Below are 25,390 nucleotides of genomic sequence, written 5' to 3' on the forward strand. Positions count from 1 at the left end.
TTTTTTTAGAAAAGAGAAATATAAATATTGAGCAAGAAAATTAAAACTATATTTGACAATTTTAAATTTTATAAAAAAAGGCCTTCATACTGAACTAAAATATAAATGTTATGCATAAGTGAATCAATATCAAAAGCAATATAACTTAACCCAATCCTGCGAGTCCCCAAACCCAAAATACACTCCAGAATAGGAGGGTAAAATCAGCTATTGGTTATAAAAAAAAAACAATTATGATAACAATAATAATATTTTATACCAAATTTAAAGTTCAAACGATTGATACAATATCTTTGGTCAATAACAAATGTGAAATATGAAATTGTAATAAGAAAGCTATACTATTATCTATCAAGGTGGCAACACTTCAAGCTGTAATTTTTCGGCTGTGAACTGTTGTGTTTTATTTTACAAAATTATTCAATTTTAATTGATTTATTTTTAAGTGATTTAATACAATATTTAGAGATTTGACTCTGAGTTGCAAGCTAAGAATTAAGTATTCTTAAGTTTTGTGCATTATCAAAAAGTTTAAATTTTCGAATTTTTGGTGCCGAGTCAGCTTTTTGTTTCATTTTGCTCTATTATACTCTCGCAACATGTTGCTACAGAGTATAATAGTTTTGTTCACCTAACGGTTGTTTGTTTCACCTAAAACTAATTGAGCTAGATATAGGGTTATATAGTAAAAATTGAGATATCTTTATGAAACTTGGTACACTTTTTCTTGATACCACAAAACAAATAAATTGTCATAATTAAGCTCAACAATAAGATGCAAGGCTGGTATTTGCCACACAGGATCGCATTAGGAAGGGGCATCTGCGGTTAAAATTTGTTTTAAGAAGTGGGCGTGGTTCCGCCACTAATAGTTTTAATGTGCATATCTCCTAAACTTCTAAAGCTATAATAACAAACTTCACTGAGAAAAAATTCTTTTAGCACCCTATCTACGGTGTGAAAATGGGTGAAATGGGGTGACAAGCCCCCCCACTCCCCATATAACGGTACTGTTAAAAACTACTAAAAGCGCGATAAATCAAGCACTAAACATGACAGAGTCATTTAACACAGGGATCATATGAGCTGACTTTATAGGAGCCGCGTTCGAAATTATACAATGGGCGTGGCACCGCCCACATTTATTCTTCATCATATCATATTCTTCTCATATTTCTATGCCATATGTGCAAAAATGAGCGAAATCGGATTCTAACCACGCCTATTTCCCATATAATACCATTTCAAATTCCATCTGATTTTTGCACTTTCCACTATGCAAATCAAACAACAATGATTGTATCGGCGTAAAACTTTGAGTGAATAATGCGTTTGAAGTATGCCATCTTGTGACCAAAAATTGTCTAAATCGAACAAAAACTGTTCAAGTCCCTAGGTACTGAATTTGTTGACCCCAGTGCCTATAGTTGATTTTTTACCGAAAATATCGGTCAATGTGTAAGACATTTAATTGAAATTCATATAATAAAATAAATTAATAAAACTCTCGATAATAGTATGTTTGTGTCAACAAATGAGTTCAATTGAATCTATACTTCCTATAGCCCTCATATACCTAATATAAAAACTTTTGAACTTCCGGGTGACTTTATACCGCATATATCGGCCAATATGTGAGTTATCTCAATAAAAATGAATGAATAAATGAAATCAACTTTGCCACACCTTATAATATTCTTGGTTCCGCCCTAGTACCCATTATCGGGTATATATTGTTCCTAGCTCCAACATACTTAATGTAAAAAATTCAAACTTCCGTTTGGCTTTATATAAACGTAAAATATTAGATATATAATATAACAGTTTAATGCCGAAAATGTGTGAAATCGATACACGAATTTCCCCAGCATACATGTACTACTTATGGTATAATCTTATGGTATAATTTATTTCTTTAATTTTAAAATTTAATGAAATTAAATGGAAAGATTTTCTTAAAAATAATGTGGTTTATCGCTGCATATGAATGAAATTGGTCTAGAACTTTAGTATAACCCTAGTATACTGATTTCCTTTCCTTTCGTACAACAGCAACCTCATATACCCCACATATTAAATCTAACCCCTTTGGTTTCATTTCATTTCGGAGAAATAATAGTATCTATCTCAAATAGTAAATCTATGATCAATAACATAAGTTAATAAGATACCAAAAAATAATCGAATAATAAATGTTGAATTTATTCGCAACATTTTTATACTTTCGCAACATGTTGCAACAGAGTATAGTTTTGTTCACCAAACGGTTGTTTGCATCACCTAAAACTAATCGAGATAGATATAGATTTCTATACACAAATATTTCTTCTAATATTTGGTGATAATTAGTGGATAAGTATATTTTCCCAGCCATCATGTTAAACTTATAACAAAATATACCAGACAACAATGTAAACAAGTAAGGAAGGGCTAAGTTCGGATGTAACCGAACATTTTATACTCTCGCAAAGTCAAATGGTATACTCGTTTGAGATTTCTTTGTGGATTGGCTGATATTTTCGGTAGAAGGTCAACTATAGGCACTGGGGTCCACATATTTTGTACTTAGGGGTTTGAACAGTTTTAGTTCGATTTAGACAATTTTTGGCCGCAAGGTGGCGTACTTTAATTGCATTATTCGCACAAAGTTTTTCCCGATATAATCATTGTTACCTGATTTGCATAGTGGAAAGTGAAAGAATCAGATGGAATTGAAAATGGTGTTACATGGGAAGTAGGCGTGGTTGTAGTCCGATTTCGCCCATTTTCGCACTATGACATAGAAACATGAAAAGAACGTTATGCACCGAATTTGGTTGAAATCGGTTGAGCAGATCTCAAGATATGGGTTTTCACCTAAAAGTGGGCTGTGCCACGCCCACTGACTAACTTTTAACGCGGTTCCTATAAAGCCAATTTATACCATCTCAGAGATAAAATTTAATGTCTCTGGCGTGTTTAGTGCTTGATTTATCGGGCTTTTAGTAGTTTTTAACAGTACCGTTATATGGGGAGTGGGCGAAGTTGCCACCCGATTTCAACTATTTTCACACCGTCAATAGAAGTGCTAAAAACATTTGCTTCCAGTGAATTTTGTTATTATAGCATTAGCGGATTAGGAGATATGCACATTAAACCTATTAGAGGCGGGACCACGCCCACTTTAAAAAAATTTTTTTAACTGCAGATGCCCCTACCTAATGTGATCCTTTGTCTTAAATAACAGTCTTGTATCTTATTGCGGAGCTTAGTTATGACAATTTATTTGTTTTTGATTAATGGCGTTTTGTGGGCGTGGCAGTGGTCCGATTACGCCCATCTTCAGTACCAACCGTCTTACTCTACCAAGAAACATGTCTACCAAGTTTCATAAAGATATCTCAATTTTTACTCAAGTTATAGCTTACACGGACGGACGGACAGACAGTCACCCGGATTTCAACTCGTCTCTTCATCCTGATCATTTATATATATATAACCTTATATCTAACTCGATTAGTTTTAGGTGATACAAACAACCGTTAGGTGAACAAAACTATTATACTCTGTAGCAACAGGTTGCGAGAGTATAAAAAGTTTCTTAGAGTGCTGGACTTTATATAGAGCAAAAATATCTTTCTAGAAAAAATCGAGTGAGATAAATAATAGTAGTGTAGTATCAAAAGGGCTAAAGATCCTTTTTATGTGGTAATAGATAAATTGGAACCCCATCGGTTAAAATGCTATTAGCTATTATTTCAGTCTTGCGACACATTTTAATATGAAGGTCATGAGGTGAGCGTAAACTCAAGAAAATTACATTTAAGTACTTTTTGGGATTTACCCAGCGCCGTTGGAAGCTTGAAAGGTTTAGATATTAAGACTGAAAGAAGAAAATCTACATACCTGCTCTACATATGTGTGTACCATACTTAATTATATGTAAGTTATTTTTAGTTTAGCCTTCATGAGCAGACCTTTCAAAATAGGCACCATAGATCCCTGTTTGAAAAAGCGTTAGACAAAAGCAATTTACGGAGGGGTTCTCCGAGCACTTAATTGCAATACAATGAAATAAACTGCCAATTTCTAAAATATAAATGTAACTAAATAATCTGTATTATTATGTTAGTAAATATCTATGTAATATAAAATGTACTATATGATATTGTATTGAGTAATAATTAATTAAATTTCATACGTAAAATATACACCACCGTCTGCATTAACCCGTTCAATCAACTGTTGATTGTTGACTGACTGCCGTCCCTAAATGCGATGTTTAATGCTTGTACATATGGATGTAAGTATTATTAATAAATTAACTCGTTTTACATTTCATTTCTTTTGTACTAATTTTAGAATTTAAGTGAGAATTTGACGTAAAGTTGCCGCTTTATTTAAGGATGGCGTATCGGAATTAATGCTGAGCGGTAAAAACGCGCCGCTCGACGCTTTTCTTAAGGGACGGCAGTAACTTTATCGTCGCTTTGTCCCATCGTAAGTGCTTGTTTTACGCTCTTCGTTTGTGCGTATTTATGAGAATCCGTGTGTATCCTTGTATATAAGCCTAACTTGTGTATTATTACTAAGTCTAATATTTAATAAACAAATTTGTGCATTGCTGTTTAACAAATATCTTTCAAATTCACTTTGTTTATAACACATATATGTATACCTATGTACATACCAGAGAACTGAAACGGTGCACACCGACAAAGAGTACACCTCATGCTTACTTGTGTATGTTTCTTACAAAGTATGTATACAAAACGATCGGACAAAGAAGAACCAAGTAGTAAATGAACTCAATACTCTTAGAGCTGCTACAAACGCATTATGTCATAGTTCCAGTTCATACACAGAGTCTTTTGTAACCCAAACCGGTTTATTGTGAGCGAGGGGACGACGAAGAAAAACGAAGGGACCGTGCCACTCGTGCTGGGGTGTGTGCTTTGTGTTCTTTTTCGTAACAGCTCGCTGCTAAACTTTTCAGAATTCCTTTTCACTTTCAAATTCTTTGAATGGCTCGGTTCGGAATGGCTCGGTTTCAAATAATTCATATATATATAATGTATACAATTCGTTCAGAAATTTAAATTCTGTTCTCTATTTTTTGTATGTAATATGCAAATATGTACGCATAGAATAATAGGAATATTTTGAAAAAGTGTAAATAAGGAGAAAATTAAGATACTCAAATATATTCAGTTTAAATTTTTAATTACATATAGCGGTATTGAATGTAACAATATATGAGCATACAAAAAAAAAGTCTTATAAAAATGGTGACTTTACTTTTTTATATTTACGTAATATTAAGATGCTTTCATATTTTATCTAAAACAAGAACTATAAATAATTCAAGGATGTTTTGTAATGAATAGAAAAAATGAAGTAAAAAAATTATGGATTTTAAATACTTAAAGATTATAAAATTCCTGTTATAATTATGGCCTTGAAAATATTAGTAGCGGGTATTCAATACATTCTGGTGGATTAGGGAATTCCCGACTTAGTATTTCTTGGAAACACCCACCACTGAATTTAAATTGTTGATAATTCACTTACACTCGCGTTAAATATTATACATATGTATGTAAGTAAAAATTCGGTTGATTTCGGACATGAAATAAAAGGAGACTTTAATTTCATATCACAATTTAATGTTACAATTAAAATTATTATTGATAAACGGGTCCGAAGGTGAGCGAAGCGATGTGCCGCTTTGAATTTCGCCAATGTCCGGATTCTCCTTTGGCTGATCGAGATAGGTTAACGCGTGTCGCATCAACGAGTTGCGCGCAGGATTGCTATTATTTCGAATGAGATGTATCTACTGCCGAGACGATCCTTTTTGTTTGCTGAGACGGTGTACAGGCGCGATTGGTGGTGTATTGTAGTAGGTTATACTAGGGTGTGCCATTATTTTATGGGTGAAGCGGTGTAATTGGCGGGAGGAGTTTATTCTCATTTAAACATACTATTTTAAATGAATATATACGATAAAAATATTTTGGAAAATGTTGAATAAGAATAAAAATAAGAAACTCAAAAATATTTAATGACTTTTAGCCGTATTAAGCATATTAATATATAAATTAACGCCAAAAGTATTTATCTGAACATAGTAATATTCATTGCAATAATGTGTCAGAATTATTTGCAACAATGTCTATTCATTGCAACATAATTAAAGTTCAACAACATAACAAAATTTGTTAAAACAAACAGTCACTTCAACTCTCAGAATCGATCGATATCAACAACGCATAAACTGCAAATTCTGCTGTCTATTGAATATTTGCTCAACTCTGCCGTATATAATTCCGACGCCGCTGCCGTTGACCCACAGCTAGTTTAGGGTAAATTTAAGAAACTATTGTTCAGTCACAATTTTAAACTCAATAAAGAAAAACACATTTTCTTTAAAACTTAGTGGCGCCCGTGAAAGAACTAGTGTAAAAGACATAATTTCATTAAGTTTAGATTTGTGGATTAGTTTAACGGCCCCAGACACTAGCCCTCGTACTACTGGAGTGACTCCTTCAACTAAAGCCAAGAGAAATGAACTTCATCAGTAGACTACAAGTCTTGTCAGGTAAGCCCGTAAGACACCGTCTACATTTGTGTAAGCTATAGGGATCCCTTACAGGAAGCAAACGGGTCAAATCCAAGTTACCAGGAGGAGCAACCACACAAAATTCCCTAATGTAAGTTAGAATTTAAGAAAAAATAATTTGAAACATAAATAAAATTGAAAACTTAATTTTATGCAAACATTAAATTTGAATATTGAAATTGAAAAAAAGAAAATAAATAAATGAAGTAAAAAAACTATAGTGTAATAAATGAAAATTTTTTGGAAAAGAGAAATATAAATATTGAGCAAGAAAATTAGAACTATATTTTAAAATTTTAAATTTTATAAAAAAAAGGCCTTCATACTGAACTAAAATATAAATCTTATGCATAAGTGAATCAATAGCAAAAGCAATATAATTTAACCCAATCCTGCGAATCCTACCCAAAATACACTCCAGAATAGAAGGGTAAAATCAGCTATTGGTTATAAAAAAAAAACAATTATGATAATAATAATATTATTATATACCAAATTTAAAGTTCAAACGATTGATACAATATCTTTGGTCAATAACAAATGTGAAATATGAAATTGTAATAAGAAAGCTATACTATTATCTATCAAGGTGGCAACACTTCAAGCTGTAATTTTTCGGCTGTGAACTTTTGTGTTTTATTTCACAAAATTATTCAATTTTAATTGATTTATTTTTAAGTTATTTAATACAATATTTAGAGATTTGACTCTGAGTTGCAAGCTAAGAATTAAGTATTCTTAAGTTTTGTGCATTATCAAAAAGTTTAAATTTTCGAATTTTTGGTGCCGAGTCAGCTTTTTGTTTCATTTTTCTCTATTATACTCTCGCAACATGTTGCTACAGAGTATAATAGTTTTGTTCACCTAACGGTTGTTTGTTTCATCTAAAACTAATTGAGCTAGATATAGGGTTATATAGTAAAAATTGAGATATCTTTATGAAACTTGGTACACTTTTTCTTGATACCACAAAACGCCATTAAAAAAAAAACGTGAGTTATCTCAATAAAAATGAGAGAGCGTGTTTTAGTCATAACAAGGTATTTTTGTGCCTAAAATGGATGAAATCGAGTGAAAATTTTACCTGGCCCCCATGTAACTAATATCAGGATTTTCGAACATTCGTCTGACTTTACTCCATATGATTGGTGATGGTATGTGAGGTACCTTAATGAAAGAGTGGGAGCATTTTATTAGTCTGTGGCATATTAGTAGTATGTAGTATGTAAAAATTGATAAAATCAGGTTAATGCTACCCTCTACTTCCATATACTACTTATAATACTTCTCATATGTCGGTTAGTGAGTACTAAAATTTTTTATATATATTAAATTGGTTCAAAATATGTTCTCTATGCTCGAGTATAGCTGAGCAATGTAAAAATTAATATCTTTCTCTATCCCCAATATATATATGATTTCCGTCTTTCCTCTTGACTTTAAACCGTTCCGGTTGATCAAAATGTGATATTTTAATGTAATTAATCGGATAAGTTTTCTTAAAAATTATGTGGTTTGACGCTGAAGTAGAATGAAAATAGTATATACCTTGATCTAAACCTCACACCTTCATATAACGAATTCCGATTCTCTGGTTGACGTTTTCCACACAAGCTTATAATATAAAATTTAACCACTTTTCAATATGTTTTTTGTTTTTTTTTATATAACTTTCGCTGACGCAAACTAAAATATAGCAATAAAACTGAGACTAAGTTTATGGCTTTTAATATAAGTCAAGAAGGTACCAAATTTGATAGTAATTTAATCACGATTTCATTTACTAATGGATGTTTAATTCTTTCTCAACTTTGCCACACCTTATAATATTCTTGGTTCCGCCCTAGTACCCATTATGGGGTATATCTTGTTCCTAGCTCCAACATACTTAATGTAAAAAATTCAAACTTCCGTTTGGCTTTATATAAGCGTAAAATATTAGATATATAATATAACAGTTTAATGCCGAAAATGTGTGAAATCGATCCACGAATTTCCCCAGCATACATGTACTACTTATGGTATAATCTTATGGTATAATTTATTTCTTTAATTTTAAAATTTAATGAAATTAAATGGACAGTTTTTCTTAAAAATAATGTGGTTTATCGCTGCATATAAATGAAATTGGTCTAGAACTTTAGTATAACCCTAGTATACTGATTTCCTTTCCTTTCGTACAACAGCAACCTCATATACCCCACATATTAAATCTAACCCCTTTGGTTCAGTTTATATCACATATACCATGTTGGAGTTAAATAGCTTCTTTTTGTTATAGTTAACATTTCGGAGAAATAATAGTATCTATCTCAAATAGTAAATCTATGATCAATAACATAAGTTAATAAGATACCAAAAAATAATCGAATAATAAATGTTGAATTTATTCGCAACATTTTTATACTTTCGCAACATGTTGCAACAGAGTATAGTTTTGTTCACCAAACGGTTGTTTGCATCACCTAAAACTAATCGAGATAGATATAGATTTCTATATACAAATATTTCTTCTAATATTTGGTGATAATTAGTGGATAAGTGTATTTTCCCAGCCATCATGTTAAACTTATAACAAAATATACCAGAAAACAATGTAAAAAAGTTTCTTAGAGTGCTGGACTTTGTATAGAGCAAAAATATCTTTCTCGAAAAAATCGCGTGAGATAAATAATAGTAGTGTAGTATCAAAAGGGCTAAAGATCCTTTTATGTGGTAATAGATAAACTGGGACCCCATCGGTTAAAATGCTATTAGCTATTATTTCAGTTTTGCGACACATTTTAATATGAAGGTCATGAGGTGAGCGTAAACTCAAGAAAATTACATTTAAGTACTTTTTGGGATTTACCCAGCGCCGTTGGAAGCTTGAAAGGTTTAGATATTAGGACAGAAAGAAGAAAATCTACATACCTGCTCTACATATGTGTGTACCATACTTAATTATATGTAAGTTATTGTTAGTTTAGCCTTCATGAGCAGACCTTTCAAAATAGGCACCATAGATCCCTGTTTGAAAAAGCGTTAGACAAAAGCAATTTACGGAGGGGTTCTCCGAGCACTTAATTGCAAGACAATGAAATAAACTGCCAATTTCTAAAATATAAATGTAACTAAATAATCTGTATTATTATGTTAGTAAATATCTATGTAATATAAAATGTACTATATGATATTGTATTGAGTAATAATTAATTAAATTTCATACGTAAAATATACACCACCGTCTGCATTAACCCGTTCAATCAACTGTTGATTGTTGACTGACTGCCGTCCCTAAATGCGATGTTTAATGCTTGTACATATGGATGTAAGTATTATTAATAAATTAACTCGTTTTACATTTCATTTCTTTTGTACTAATTTTAGAATTTAAGTGAGAATTTGACGTAAAGTTGCCGCTTTATTTAAGGATGGCGTATCGGAATTAATGCTGAGCGGTAAAAACGCGCCGCTCGACGCTTTTCTTAAGGGACGGCAGTAACTTTATCGTCGCTTTGTCCCATCGTAAGTGCTTGTTTTACGCTCTTCGTTTGTGCGTATTTGTGAGAATCCGTGTGTATCCTTGTATATAAGCCTAACTTGTGTATTATTACTAAGTCTAATATTTAATAAACAAATTTGTGCATTGCTGTTTAACAAATATCTTTCAAATTCACTTTGTTTATAACACATATATGTATACCTATGTACATACCAGAGAACTGAAACGGTGCACACCGACAAAGAGTACACCTCATGCTTACTTGTTTATGTTTCTTACAAAGTATGTATACAAAACGATCAGACAAAGAAGAACCAAGTAGTAAATGAACTCAATACTCTTAGAGCTGCTACAAACGCATTATGTCATAGTCCCAGTTCATACACAGACTCTTTTGTAACCCAAACCGGTTTATTGTGAGCGAGGGGACGACGAGGAAAGATGAAAGGACCGTGCCACTCGTGCTAGGGTGTGTGCTTTGGTTCGGTTCGGAATGGCTCGGTTTCAAATGAATATACATATATATATATACAATTCGTTCTGAAATTTAAATTCTGTTCTCTATTTTTTGTATGTAATATGCAAATATGTACGCATAGAATAATAGGAATATTTTGAAAAAGTGTAAATAAGGAGAAAATTAAGATACTCAAATATATTCAGTTTAAATTTTTAATTACATATAGCGGTATTGAATGTAACAATATATGAGCATACAAAAAAAAGTCTTATAAAAATGGTGACTTTACTTTTTTATATTTACGTAATATTAAGATGCTTTCATATTTATTTCTTATGACCGCAAAGAATTTAGTTCGAATATCATTTTATTTAAAACAAGAACTATAAATAATTCAAGGATGTTTTGTAATGAATAGAAAAAAATGAAGTAAAAAAATTATGGATTTTAAATACTTAAAGATTATAAAATTCCTGTTATAATTATTGCTTTGAAAATATTAGTAGCGGGTATTCAATACATTCTGGTGGATTAAGGAATTCCCGACTTAAGTATTTCTTTGAAACTATTAGGCGGGTAGGTATAATGCATATTGTTATACCACATTCATAGTAATTCATTGCAAGCAAAATGTGAGACCATCATCCCAACATACAAATGAAATATGCAACACACTATAAGTGCCGCGCAACCGAGCCGCACAAATATTTGCGAAAATTTTATGAATGTTAAATATAAACAAATAATACAAACTGCATTGCTTTTCATTTTTAAATTCTTTTCATAATTGCAACAGCGTACGGCGAATAAATGGGTGCCCAATTTAGTTGGAAACACCCACCACTGAATTTAAATTGTTGATAATTCACTTACACTCGCGTTCAATATTATACATATGTATGTAAGTAAAAATTCGGTTGATTTCGGACATGAAATAAAAGGAGACTTTAATTTTATATCACAATTTAATGTTAAAATTAAAATTATTATTGATAAACGGGTCCGAAGGTGAGCGAAGCGATGTGCCGCTTTGAATTTCGCCAATGTCCGGATTCTCCTTTGGCTGATCGAGATAGGTTAACGCGTGTCGCATCAACGAGTTGCGCGCAGGACTGCTATTATTTCGAATGAGGTGTATCTGCTGCCGAGACGATCATTTTTGTTTGCTGAGATGGTGTACAGGCGCGATTGGTGGTGTATTGTAGTAGGTTATACTAGGGTGTGCCATTATTTTATGGGTGAAGCGGTGTAATTGGCGGGAGGAGTTTATTCTCATTTAAACATACTATTTTAAATGAATATATACGATAAAAATATTTTGGAAAATGTTGAATAAGAATAAAAATAAGAAACTCAAAAATATTTAATGACTTTTAGCCGTATTAAGCATATTAATATATAAATTAACGCCAAAAGTATTTATCTGAACATAGTAATATTCATTGCAATAATGTGTCAGAATTATTTGCAACAATGTCTATTCATTGCAACATAATTAAAGTTCAACAACATAACAAAATTTGTTAAAACAAACAGTCACTTCAACTCTCAGAATCGATCGATATCAACAACGCATAAACTGCAAATTCTGCTGTCTATTGAATATTTGCTCAACTCTGCCGTATATAATTCCGACGCCGCTGCCGTTGACCCACAGCTAGTTTAGGGTAAATTTAAGAAACTATTGTTCAGTCACAATTTTAAACTCAATAAAGAAAAACACATTTTCTTTAAAACTTACTGGCGCCCGTGAAAGAACTAGTGTAAAAGACATAATTTCATTAAGTTTAGATTTGTGGATTAGTTTAACGGCCCCAGACACTAGCCCTCGTACTACTGGAGTGACTCCTTCAACTAAAGCCAAGAGAAATGAACTTCATCAGTAGACTACAAGTCTTGTCAGGTAAGCCCGTAAGACACCGTCTACATTTGTGTAAGCTATAGGGATCCCTTACAGGAAGCAAACGGGTCAAATCCAAGTTACCAGGAGGAGCAACCACACAAAATTCCCTAATGTAAGTTAGAATTTAAGAAAAAATAATTTGAAACATAAATAAAATTGAAAACTTAATTTTATGCAAACATTAAATTTGAATATTGAAATTGAAAAAAAGAAAATAAATAAATGAAGTAAAACAAGTAAGGAAGGGCTAAGTTCGGATGTAACCGAACATTTTATACTCTCGCAAAGTCAAATAGTATACTCGTTTGAGATTTCTTTGTGGATTGGCTGATATTTTCGGTAGAAGGTCAACTATAGGCACTGGGGTCCACATATTTAGTACTTAGGGGCTTAAACAGTTTTGGTTCGATTTAGACAATTTTTGGCCACAAGGTGTCATACTTTAATCGCATTATTCACGCAAAGTTTTATCCCGATACAGTCATTGTTGCCTGATTTGCATAGTGGAAAGTGAAATAATCAGATGGAATTTAAAATGGTGTTATATGGAAAGTAGGCGTGGTTGTAGTCCGATTTCGCCCATTTTCACACTATGACATAGAAACAACGTTATGCACCGAATTTGGTTGAAATCGGTTAAGCAGATCTCAAGATATGGGTTTTCACCTAAAAGTGGGCTGTGCCACGCCCACTGTCTAATTTTGAACGCGGTTCCTATAAAGTCATCTTATACCATCTCAGAGATAAAATTTAATGTCTCTGGCGTGTTTAGTGCTTGATTTATCGCGCTTTTAGTAGTTTTTAACAGTACCGTTATATGGGGAGTGGGCGGAGTTGCCACCCGATTTCAACTATTTTCACACCGTCAATAGAAGTGCTAAAAACATTTGCTTCCAGTGAATTTTGTTATTATAGCATTAGCGGTTTAGGAGATATGCACATTAAACCTATTAGAGGCGGGACCACGCCCACTTTAAAAAAAAAAATTTTAACTGCAGATGCGCCTCCCTAATGTGATCCTGTGTACCAAATAACAGTCTTGTATCTTATTGCGTAGCTTAGTTATGGCAAGTTATTTGTTTTTGATTAATGGCGTTTTGTGGGCGTGGCAGTGGTCCGATTACGCCCATCTGCAATACCAACCGTCTCACGGTTTCATGAAACATGTCTACCAAGTTTCATAAAGATATCTCAATTTTTACTCAAGTTAGAGCTTGCACGGACGGACGGACAGACGGACAGACGGACGGACAGACGGACGGACGGACAGACAGTCACCCGGATTTCAACTCGTCTCTTCATCCTGATCATTTATATATATATAACCCTATATCTAACTCGATTAGTTTTAGGTGATACAAACAACCGTTAGGTGAACAAAACTATTATACTCTGTAGCAACAGGTTGCGAGAGTATAAAAACTATAGTGTAATAAATGAAAATTTTTTGGAAAAGAGAAATATAAATATTGAGCAAGAAAATTAGAACTATATTTGAAAATTTTAAATTTTATAAAAAAAAGGCCTTTATACTGAACTAAAATATAAATCTTATGCATAAGTGAATCAATAGCAAAAGCAATATAATTTAACCCAATCCTGCGAATCCTACCCAAAATACACTCCAGAATAGAAGGGTAAAATCAGCTATTGGTTATAAAAAAAAAACAATTATGATAATAATAATATTATTATATACCAAATTTAAAGTTCAAACGATTGATACAATATCTTTGGTCAATAACAAATGTGAAATATGAAATTGTAATAAGAAAGCTATACTATTATCTATCAAGGTGGCAACACTTCAAGCTGTAATTTTTCGGCTGTGAACTTTTGTGTTTTATTTCACAAAATTATTCAATTTTAATTGATTTATTTTTAAGTTATTTAATACAATATTTAGAGATTTGACTCTGAGTTGCAAGCTAAGAATTAAGTATTCTTAAGTTTTGTGCATTATCAAAAAGTTTAAATTTTCGAATTTTTGGTGCCGAGTCAGCTTTTTGTTTCATTTTTCTCTATTATACTCTCGCAACATGTTGCTACAGAGTATAATAGTTTTGTTCACCTAACGGTTGTTTGTTTCATCTAAAACTAATTGAGCTAGATATAGGGTTATATAGTAAAAATTGAGATATCTTTATGAAACTTGGTACACTTTTTCTTGATACCACAAAACGCCATTAAAAAAAAAACAAATAAATTGTCATAATTAAGCTCCACAATAAGATGCAAGGCTGGTATTTGCCACACGGGATCGCATTAGGAAGGGGCATCTGCGGTTAAAATTTGTTTTAAGAAGTGGGCGTGGTTCCGCCACTAATAGTTTTAATGTGCATATCTCCTAAACTGCTAAAGCTATAATAACAAACTTCACTGAGAACAAATTCTTTTAGCACCTCTATCTACGGTGTGAAAATGGGTGAAATGGGGTGACAAGCCCCCCCACTCCCCATATAACGGTACTGTTAAAAACTACTAAAAGCGCGATAAATCAAGCACTAAACATGACAGAGTCATTTAACACAGGGATCATATGAGCTGACTTTATAGGAGCCGCGTTCGAAATTATACAATGGGCGTGGCACCGCCCACATTTAGGTGAAAACCCATATCTTAGGATCTGCTTAACCGATTTCAACCAAATTCGGTACATATTCTTCTCATATTTCTATGCCATATGTGCAAAAATGAGCGAAATCGGATTACAACCACGCCTATTTCCCATATAATACCATTTCAAATTCCATCTGATTTTTGCACTTTCCACTATGCAAATCAAATAACAATGATTGTATCGGGGTAAAACTTTGAGTGAATAATGCGTTTGAAGTATGCCATCTTGTGACCAAAAATTGTCTAAATCGAACAAAAATTGTTAAAGTCCCTAGGTACTGAATTTGTTGACCCCAGTGCCTATAGTTGCCTTTTTACCGAAAATATCGGTCAATGTATAAGACATTTAATTGAAATTCATATAATAAAATAATTAAATAAAACTCTCGATAATAGTATGTTTGTGTCAAAAAATGAGTTCAATTGAATCAATACTTCCTATAGCCCTCATATACCTAATATAAAATTTTTTGAACTTCCGGGTGACTTTATACCGCATATATCGGCCAATATGTGAGTTATCTCAATAAAAATGAGAGAGCGTGTTTTAGTCATAACAAGGTATTTTTGTGCCTAAAATGAATGAAATCGAGTGAAAATTTTACCTGGCCCCCATGTAACTAATATCAGGATTTTCGAACATTCGTCTGACTTTACTCCATATGATTGGTGATGGTACCTTAATGAAACAGTGGGAGCATTTTATTAGTCTGTGGCATATTAGTAGCATGTAGTATTGGCAAAAATTGATAAAATCGTGTTAATGCTACCCTCTACTTTTATATACTACTTATAATACTTCTCGTATGTCGGTCAGTGAGTATTAAATTTTTTTATATATATAAAATTGCTTCTAAATATGTTCTTTATGCTCGAGTATAGCTGAGCAATGTAAAAATTAATATCTTTCTCTATCCCCAATATATATATGATTTCCGTCTTTCCTCCGTTCCGGTTGATCAAAATGTGATATTTTAATGTAATTAAGTGGATAAGTTTTCTTAAAAATTATGTGGTTTGACGCTGAAGTAGAATGAAAATAGTATATACCTTGATCTAAACCTCACACCTTCATATAACGAATTCCGATTCTCTGGTTGACGTTTTCCACACAAGCTTATAATATAAAATTTAACCACTTTTCAAGATGTTTTTTTTTGTTTATATAATTTTCGCTGACGCAAACTAAAATATAGCAATAAAACTGAGACTAAGTTTATGGCTTTTAATATAAGTCAAGAAGATACCAAATTTGATTGTAATTTAATCACGATTTCATTTACTAATGGATGTTTTATTCTTTCTCAACTTTGCCACACCTTATAATATTCTTGGTTTCGCCCTAGTACCCATTATCGGGTATATATTGTTCCTAGCTCCAACATACTTAATGTAAACAAGTAAGGAAGGGCTAAGTTCGGATGTAACCGAACATTTTATACTCTCGCAAAGTCAAATGGTATACTCGTTTGAGATTTCTTTGTGTATTGACTGATATTTTCGGTAGAAGGTCAACTATAGGCACTGGGGTCCACATATTTAGTACTTAGGGGTTTGAGCAGTTTTAGTTCGATTAAGACAATTTTTGGCCGCAAGGTGGCGTACTTTAATTGCATTATTCACGCAAAGTTTTACGCCGATATAATCATTGTTGCTTGATTTGCATAGTGGAAAGTGAAAGAATCAAGTGGTATTTAAAATGGTGTCATATGGAAAATAGGCGTGGTTGTAATCCGATTTCGCCCATTTTCGCACTATGACATAGAAACATGAAAAGAACGTTACGCACCGAATTTGGTTGAAATCGGTTGAGCAGATCTCAATATATGGGGTTTCACCTAAAAGTGGGCTGTGCCACGCCCACTGACTAATTTTGAACGCGGTTCCTATAAAGCCAATTTATACCATCTCAGAGATAAAATTTAATGTCTTTGGCGTGTTTAGTGCTTGATTTATCGCGCTTTTAGTAGTTTTAAACAGTACCGTTATATGGGGAGTGGGCGGAGTTGCCACCCGATTTCAACTATTTTCACACCGTCAATAGAAGTGCTAAAAACATTTGCTTCTAGTGAATTTTGTTATTATAGCATTAGCGGTTTAGGAGATATGCACATTAAACCTATTAGAGGCGGGACCACGCCCACTTTTTAAAAGAAAATTTTAACTGCAGATGCCCCTCCCTAATGTGATCCTGTGTACCAAATAACAGTATTGTATCTTATTGTGCAGCTAAGTTAAAGCAATTTATTTGTTTTTATTAATGGCGTTTTGTGGGCGTTGCAGTGGTCCGATTACGCCCATCTGCAATACCAACCGTCTCACGGTACCATGAAACATGTCTACCAAGTTTCATAAAGATATCTCAATTTTTACTCAAGTTAGAGCTTGCACGGACGGACGGACAGACAGTCACCCGGATTTCAACTCGTCTCTTCATCCTGATCATTTATATATATATAACCCTATATCTAACTCGATTAGTTTTAGGTGATACAAACACCCGTTAGGTGAACAAAACTATTATACTATTATACTCTGTAGCAACAGGTTGCGAGAGTATAAAAATTCAAACTTCCGTTTGGCTTTATATAAACGTAAAATATTAGATATACAACAGTTTAATGCCGAAAATGTGTGAAATCGATCCACGAATTTCCCCAGCATACATGTACTACTTATGGTATAATTTATTTCTTTAATTTTATAATTTAATGAAATTAAATGGACAGTTTTTCTTAAAAATAATGTGGTAGAAATTGGTCTAGAACTTTAGTATAACCCTAGTATACTGATTTCCTTTCCTTTCGTACAACAGCAACCTCATATACCCCACATATTAAATCTAACCCCTTTGGTTCAGTTTATATCACATATACCATGTTGGAGTTAAATAGATTCTTTTTGTTATAGTTAACATTTCGGAGAAATAATAGTATCTATCTAAAATAGTAAATCTATGATCAATAACATAAGTTAATAAGATACCAAAAAATAATCGAATAATAAATGTTGAATTTATTCGCAACATTTTTATACTTTCGCAACATGTTGCAACAGAGTATAGTTTTGTTCACCAAACGGTTGTTTGTATCACCTAAAACTAATCGAGATTTCTATATACAAATATTTCTTCTAATATTTGGTGATAATTAGTGGATAAGTGTATTTTCTCCCAGCCATCATGTTAAACTTATAACAAAATATACCAGACAACAATGTAAAAAAGTTTCTTAGAGTGCTGGACTTTGTATAGAGCAAAAATATCTTTCTCGAAAAAATCGCGTGAGATAAATAATAGTAGTGTAGTATCAAAAGGGTTAAAGGTCCTTTTTATTTGGTAATAGATAAACTGGGACCCCATCGGTTAATATGCTATTAGCTATTATTTCAGTTTTGCGAGTTGAAAGGTTTAGATATTAAGACAGAAAGAAGAAAATCTACATACCTGCTCTACATATGTGTGTACCATACTTAATTATATGTATGTTATTGTTAGTTTAGCCTTCATGAGCAGACCTTTCAAAATAGGCACCATAGATCCCTGTTTGAAAAAGCGTTAGACAAAAGCAATTTACGGAGGGGTTCTCCGAGCACTTAATTGCAATACAATGAAATAAACTGCCAATTTCTAAAATATAAATGTAACTAAATAATCTGTATTATTATGTTAGTAAATATCTATGTAATATAAAATGTACTATATGATATTGTATTGAGTAATAATTAATTAAATTTCATACGTAAAATATACACCACCGTCTGCATTAACCCGTTCAATCAACTGTTGATTGTTGACTGACTGCCGTCCCTAAATGCGATGTTTAATGCTTGTACATATGAATGTAAGTATTATTAATAAATTAACTCGTTTTACATTTTATTTCTTTTGTACTAATTTTAGAATTTAAGTGAGAATTTGACGTAAAGTTGCCGCTTTATTTAAGGATGGCGTATCGGAATTAATGCTGAGCGGTAAAAACGCGCCGCTCGACGCTTTTCTTAAGGGACGGCAGTAACTTTATCGTCGCTTTGCCCCATCGTAAGTGCTCGTTTTACGCTCTTCGTTTGTGCGTATTTGTGAGAATCCGTGTGTATACGTATACGATAAGTTACACTCTTTTAACACATGGTAAGACTTTGAGCATCCTTGTATATAAGCCTAACTTGTGTATTATTACTACGTCTAATATTTAATAAATAAATTTGTTCATTGCTGTTTAACAAATATCTTTCAAATTCACTTTTTTTATAACACATATATGTATACCTATGTACATACCAGAGAACTGAAACGGTGCACACCGACAAAGAGTACACCTCATGCTTACTTGTGTATGTTTCTTACAAAGTATGTATACAAAACGATCGGACAAAGAAGAACCAAGTAGTAAATGAACTCAATACTCTCAGAGCTGCTACAAACGCATTATGTCATAGTCCCAGTTCATACACAGACTCTTTTTTAACCCAAACCGGTTTATTGTGAGCGAGGGGACGACGAGGAAAGACGAAGGGACCGTGCCACTCGTGCTAGGGTGTGTGCTTTGTGTTCTTTTTCGTAACAGCTCGCTGCTACCCTTTTCAGAATTCCTTTTCACTTTCAAATTCTTTGAATGGTTCGGTTCGGAATGGCTCGGTTTCAAATGAATATACATATATATATATACAATTCGTTCAGACATTTAAATTCTGTTCTCTATTTTTTGTATGTAATATGCAAATATGTACGCATAGAATAATAGGAATATTTTGAAAAAGTGTAAATAAGGAGAAAATTAAGATACTCAAATATATTCAGTTTAAATTTTTAATTACATATAGCGGTATTGAATGTAACAATATATGAGCATACAAAAAAAAAGTCTTATAAAAATGGTGACTTTACTTTTTTATATTTACGTAATATTAAGATGCTTTCATATTTATTTCTTATGACCGCAAAGAATTTAGTTCGAATATCATTTTATTTAAAACAAGAACTATAAATAATTCAAGGATGTTTTGTAATGAATAGAAAAAAAAGAAGTAAAAAAATTACGGATTTTAAATACTTAAAGATTATAAAATTCCTGTTATAATTATGGCCTTGAAAATATTAGTAGCGGGTATTCAATATATTCTGGTGGATTAAGGAATTCCCGACTTAAAAATTTCTTTGAAACTATTAGGCGGGTAGGTATAATGCATATTGTTATACCACATTCATTGCAAGCAAAATGTGAGACCATCATCCCAACATACAAATGAAATATGCAACACACTATAAGTGCCACGCAACCGAGCCGCACAAACATTTGCGAAAATTTTATGAAAAGAGATGCTGAACTCTTTTTGCTCGTGTGAATGCACAGAGCGACACCAAAAGCGAATTTGCCGATAATGAGGGTCTAAAGTGTTCCCATGTAAACGCAGTAATATACTCAGAGACTCTTTTTTGTGTTGTTGCTCAGCATAAGTGGAGAAGTGTGTTAAATATTAACAAATAATACAAATTGCATTGCTTTTCATTTTTAAATTCTTTTCATAGTTGCAACAGCGTACGCCGAATAAATGGGTGCCCAATTTAGTTGGAAACACCCACCACTGAATTTAAATTGTTGATAATTCACTTACACTCGCGTTAAATATTATACATATGTATGTAAGTAAAAATTCGGTTGATTTCGGACATGAAATAAAAGGAGACTTTAATTTCATATCACAACAAGATATTAATGTTACAATTAAAATTATTATTGATAAACGGGTCAAAAGGTGAGCGAAGCGATGTGACACTTTCGCCAATGTCCGGATTCTCCTTTGGCTGATCGAGATAGGTTAACGCGTGTCGCATCAACGAGTTGCGCACAGATTATTTCGAATGAGGTGTATCTGCTGCCGAGACGATCCTTTTTGTTTGCTGAGATGGTGTACAGGCGCGATTGGTGGTGTATTGTAGTGGGTTATACTAGGGTGTGCCATTATTTTATGGGTGAAGCGGTGTAATTGGCGGGAGGAGTTTATTCTCATTTAAACATACTGTTTTAAATGAATATATACGATAAAAATATTTTGGAAAATGTTGAATAAGAATAAAAATAAGAAACTCAAAAATATTTAATGACTTTTAGCCGTATAAAGCATATTAATATATAAATTAACGCAAAAAGTATTTATCTGAACATAGTAATATTCATTGCAATAATGTGTCAGAATTATTTGCAACAATGTCTATTCATTGCAACATAATTAAAGTTCAACAACATAACAAAATTTGTTAAAACAAACAGTCACTTAAACTCTCAGAATCGATCGATATCAACAACGCATAAACTGCAAGTTCTGCTGTCTATTGAATATTTGCTCAACTCTGCCGTATATAATTCCGACGCGGCTGCCGTTGACCCACAGCTAGTTTAGGGTAAATTTAAGAAACTATTGTTCAGTCACAATTTTAAACTCAATAAAGATAATCACATTTTCTTTAAAACTAATTGGCGCCCGTGAAAGAACTAGTGTAAAAGACATAATTTCATTAAGTTTAGATTTGTGGATTAGTTTTCCGGCCCCAGACACTAGCCCTCGTACTACTGGAGTGACTCCTTCAACTAAAGCCAAGAGAAATGAACTTCATCGGTAGACTACAAGTCTTGTCAGGTAAGCCCGTAAGATACCGTCTACATTTATGTAAGCTATAGGGATCCCTTACAGGAAGCAAACGGGTCAAATCCAAGTTACCAGGAGGAGCAACCACACAAAATTCCCTAATGTAAGTTAGAATTTAAGAAAAAATAATTTGAAACATAAATAAAATTGAAAACTTAATTTTATTCAAACATTAAATTTGAATATTGAAATTGAAAAAAAGAAAATAAATAAATGAAGTAAAAAAAACTGTAGTGTAATATATGAAAATTTTTTGGAAAAGAGAAATATAAATATTGAGCAAGAAAATTAGAACTATATTTGAAAATTTTAAATTTTATAAAAAAAGGCCTTCATACTGAACTAAAATATAAATGTTATGCATAAGTGAATCAATAGCAAAAGCAATATAACTTAACCCAATCCTGCGAATCCTACCCAAAATACACTCCAAAATAGAAGGGTAAAATCAGCTATTGGTTATAAAAAAAAAAAACAATTATGATAATAATAATAATATCTTATACCAAATTTAAAGTTCAAACGATTGATACAACATCTTTGGTCAATAACAAACGTGAAACATGAAATTTTAATAAGAAATCTATACTATTATCTATCAAGGTGGCAACACTTCAAGCTGTAACTTTTCGGCTGTGAACTTTTGTGTTTTATTTTACAAAATTATTCTATTTTAATTGATTTATTTTTAAGTGATTTAATACAATATTTAGAGATTTGACTCTGAGTTGCAAGCTAAGAATTAAGTATTCTTAAGTTTTGTGCATTATCAAAAAGTTTAAATTTTCGAATTTTTGGTGCCGAGTCAGCTTTTTGTTTCATTTTTCTCTATTATACTCTCGCAACATGTTGCTACAGAGTATAATAGTTTTGTTCACCTAACGGTTGTTTGTTTCACCTAAAACTAATTGAGCTAGATATAGGGTTATATAGTAAAAATTGAGATATCTTTATGAAACTTGGTACACTTTTTCTTGATACCACAAAACGCCATTAAAAAAAAAACAAATAAATTGTCATAATTAAGCTCCACAATAAGATGCAAGGCTGGTACTTGCCACACAGGATCGCATTAGGAAGGGGCATCTGCGGTTAAAATTTGTTTTAAGAAGTGGGCGTGGTTCCGCCACTAATAGTTTTAATGTGCATATCTCCTAAACTGCTAAAGCTATAATAACAAACTTCACTGAGAACAAATTCTTTTAGCACCTCTATCTACGGTGTGGAAATGGGTGAAATGGGGTGACAAGCCACCCAACTCCCCATATAACGGTACTGTTAAAAACTACTAAAAGCGCGATAAATCAAGCACTAAACATGACAGAGTCATTCAACACAGGGATCATATGAGCTGACTTTATAGGAGCCGCGTTCGAAATTATACAATGGGCGTGGCACCGCCCACATTTAGGTGAAACCCCATATCTTAGGATCTGCTTAACCGATTTCAACCAAATTCGGTACATATTCTTCTCATATTTCTATGTCATATGTGCAAAAATGAGCGAAATCAGATTACAACCACGCCTATTTCCCATATAACACCATTTCAAATTCCATCTGATTTTTGCACTTTCCACTATGCAAATCAAACAACAATGATTGTATCGGAGTAAAACTTTGGGTGAATAATGCGTTTGAAGTATGCCATGTGACCAAAAATTGTCTAAATCGAACTAAAACTATTCAAGTCCCTAGGTACTGAATTTGTTGACCCCAGTGCCTATAGTTGCCTTTTTACCGAAAATATCGGTCAATGTGTAAGACATTTAATTGAAATTCATATAATAAAATAAATAAATAAAACTCTCGATAATAGTATGTTTGTGTCAAAAAATGAGTTCAATTGAATCAATACTTCCTATAGCCCTCATATACCTAATATAAAAATTTTTGAACTTCCGGGTGACTTTATACAGCATATATCGGCCAATATGTGAGTTATCTCAATAAAAATGAGAGAGCATGTTTTAGTCATAACAAGGTATATTTGTGCCTAAAATGAATGAAATCGAGTGAAAATTTTACCTGGCCCCCATGTAACTAATATCAGGATTTTCGAACATTCGTCTGACTTTACTCCATATGATTGGTGATGGTACCTTAATGAAACAGTGGGAGCATTTTATTAGTCTGTGGCATATTAGTAGCATGTAGTATTGGCAAAAATTGATAAAATCGTGTTAATGCTACCCTCTACTTTTATATACTACTTATAATACTTCTCGTATGTCGGTCAGTGAGTATTAAATTTTTATATATATATAAAATTGCTTCAAAATATGTTCTCTATGCTCGAGTATAGCTGAGCAATGTCAAAATTAATATCTTTCTCTATCCCCAATATATATATGATTTCCGTCTTTCCTCTTGACTTTAAACCGTTCCGGTTGATCAAAATGTGTTATTTTAATGAAATTAAGTGGATAAGTTTTCTTAAAAATTATGTGGTTTGACGCTGAAGTAGAATGAAAATAGTATATACCTTGATCTAAACCTCACACCTTCATATAACGAATTCCGATTCTCTGGTTGACGTTTTCCACACAAGCTTATAATATAAAATTTAACCACTTTTCAAGAGGTATCATCAAAATGTGATATTTTAATGTAATTAAGTGGATAAGTTTTCTTAAAAAATATATGGTTTGCCGCTGAATTAGAATGAAAATAGTATATACCTGGATCTAAACCTCACACCTTCATATAACGAATTCCGATTCTCTGGTTGACGTTTTCCACACAAGCTTATAATATAAAATTTAACCACTTTTCAATAGGTATTTTTTTATTTTATTTTTTATATATGCTGACGCAAACTAAAATATAGCAATAAAACTGAGACTAAGTTTATGGCTTTTAATATAAGTCAAGAAGATACCAAATTTGATTGTAATTTAATCACGATTTCATTTACTAATGGATGTTTAATTCTTTCTCAACTTTGCCACACCTTATAATATTCTTGGTTCCGCCCTAGTACCAATTATCGGGTATATATTGTTCCTAGCTCCAACATACTTAATGTAAAAAATTCAAACTTCCGTTTGGCTTTATATAAACGTAAAATATTAGATATACAACAGTTTAATGCCGAAAATGTGTGAAATCGATCCACGAATTTCCCCAGCATACATGTACTACTTATGGTATAATCTTATGGTATAATTTATTTCTTTAATTTTATAATTTAATGAAATTAAATGGACAGTTTTTCTTAAAAATAATGTGGTTTATCGCTTCATATGAATGAAATTGGTCTAGAACTTTAGTATAACCCTAGTATACTGATTTCCTTTCCTTTCGTACAACAGCAACCTCATATACCCCACATATTAAATCTAACCCCTTTGGTTCAGTTTATATCACATATACCATGTTGGAGTTAAATAGCTTCTTTTTGTTATAGTTAACATTTCGGAGATAGATAGATGGATAATAGTATCTATCTAAAATAGTAAATCTATGATCAATAACATAAGTTATAAGATACCAAATAATAATCGAATAATAAATGTTGAATTTATTCGCAATATTTTTATACTTTCGCAACATGTTGCAACAGAGTATAGTTTTGTTCACCAAACGGTTGTTTGCATCACCTAAAACTAATCGAGATAGATATAGATTTCTATATACAAATATTTCTTCTAATATTTGGTGATAATTAGTGGATAA

At 32.4% G+C, this 25,390-nt stretch overlaps 1 long non-coding RNA gene across 1 annotated transcript; it reads left to right on the forward strand.

The window, feature by feature from the left end:
* The first annotated feature begins 8,622 nt into the window (after window positions 1–8,622).
* On the forward strand, window positions 8,623–10,244 carry LOC118682013 (uncharacterized). The gene is made up of 2 exons (XR_004977700.2): window positions 8,623–9,911; window positions 9,971–10,244. It is a non-coding gene; the product is annotated as an uncharacterized lncRNA (long non-coding RNA).
* The last annotated feature ends 15,146 nt before the right edge of the window (window positions 10,245–25,390 follow it).

This window comes from Bactrocera oleae, chromosome 3 (assembly GCF_042242935.1).
Source record: "Bactrocera oleae isolate idBacOlea1 chromosome 3, idBacOlea1, whole genome shotgun sequence".
In the NCBI taxonomy this organism is placed as follows: domain Eukaryota; kingdom Metazoa; phylum Arthropoda; class Insecta; order Diptera; family Tephritidae; genus Bactrocera; species Bactrocera oleae.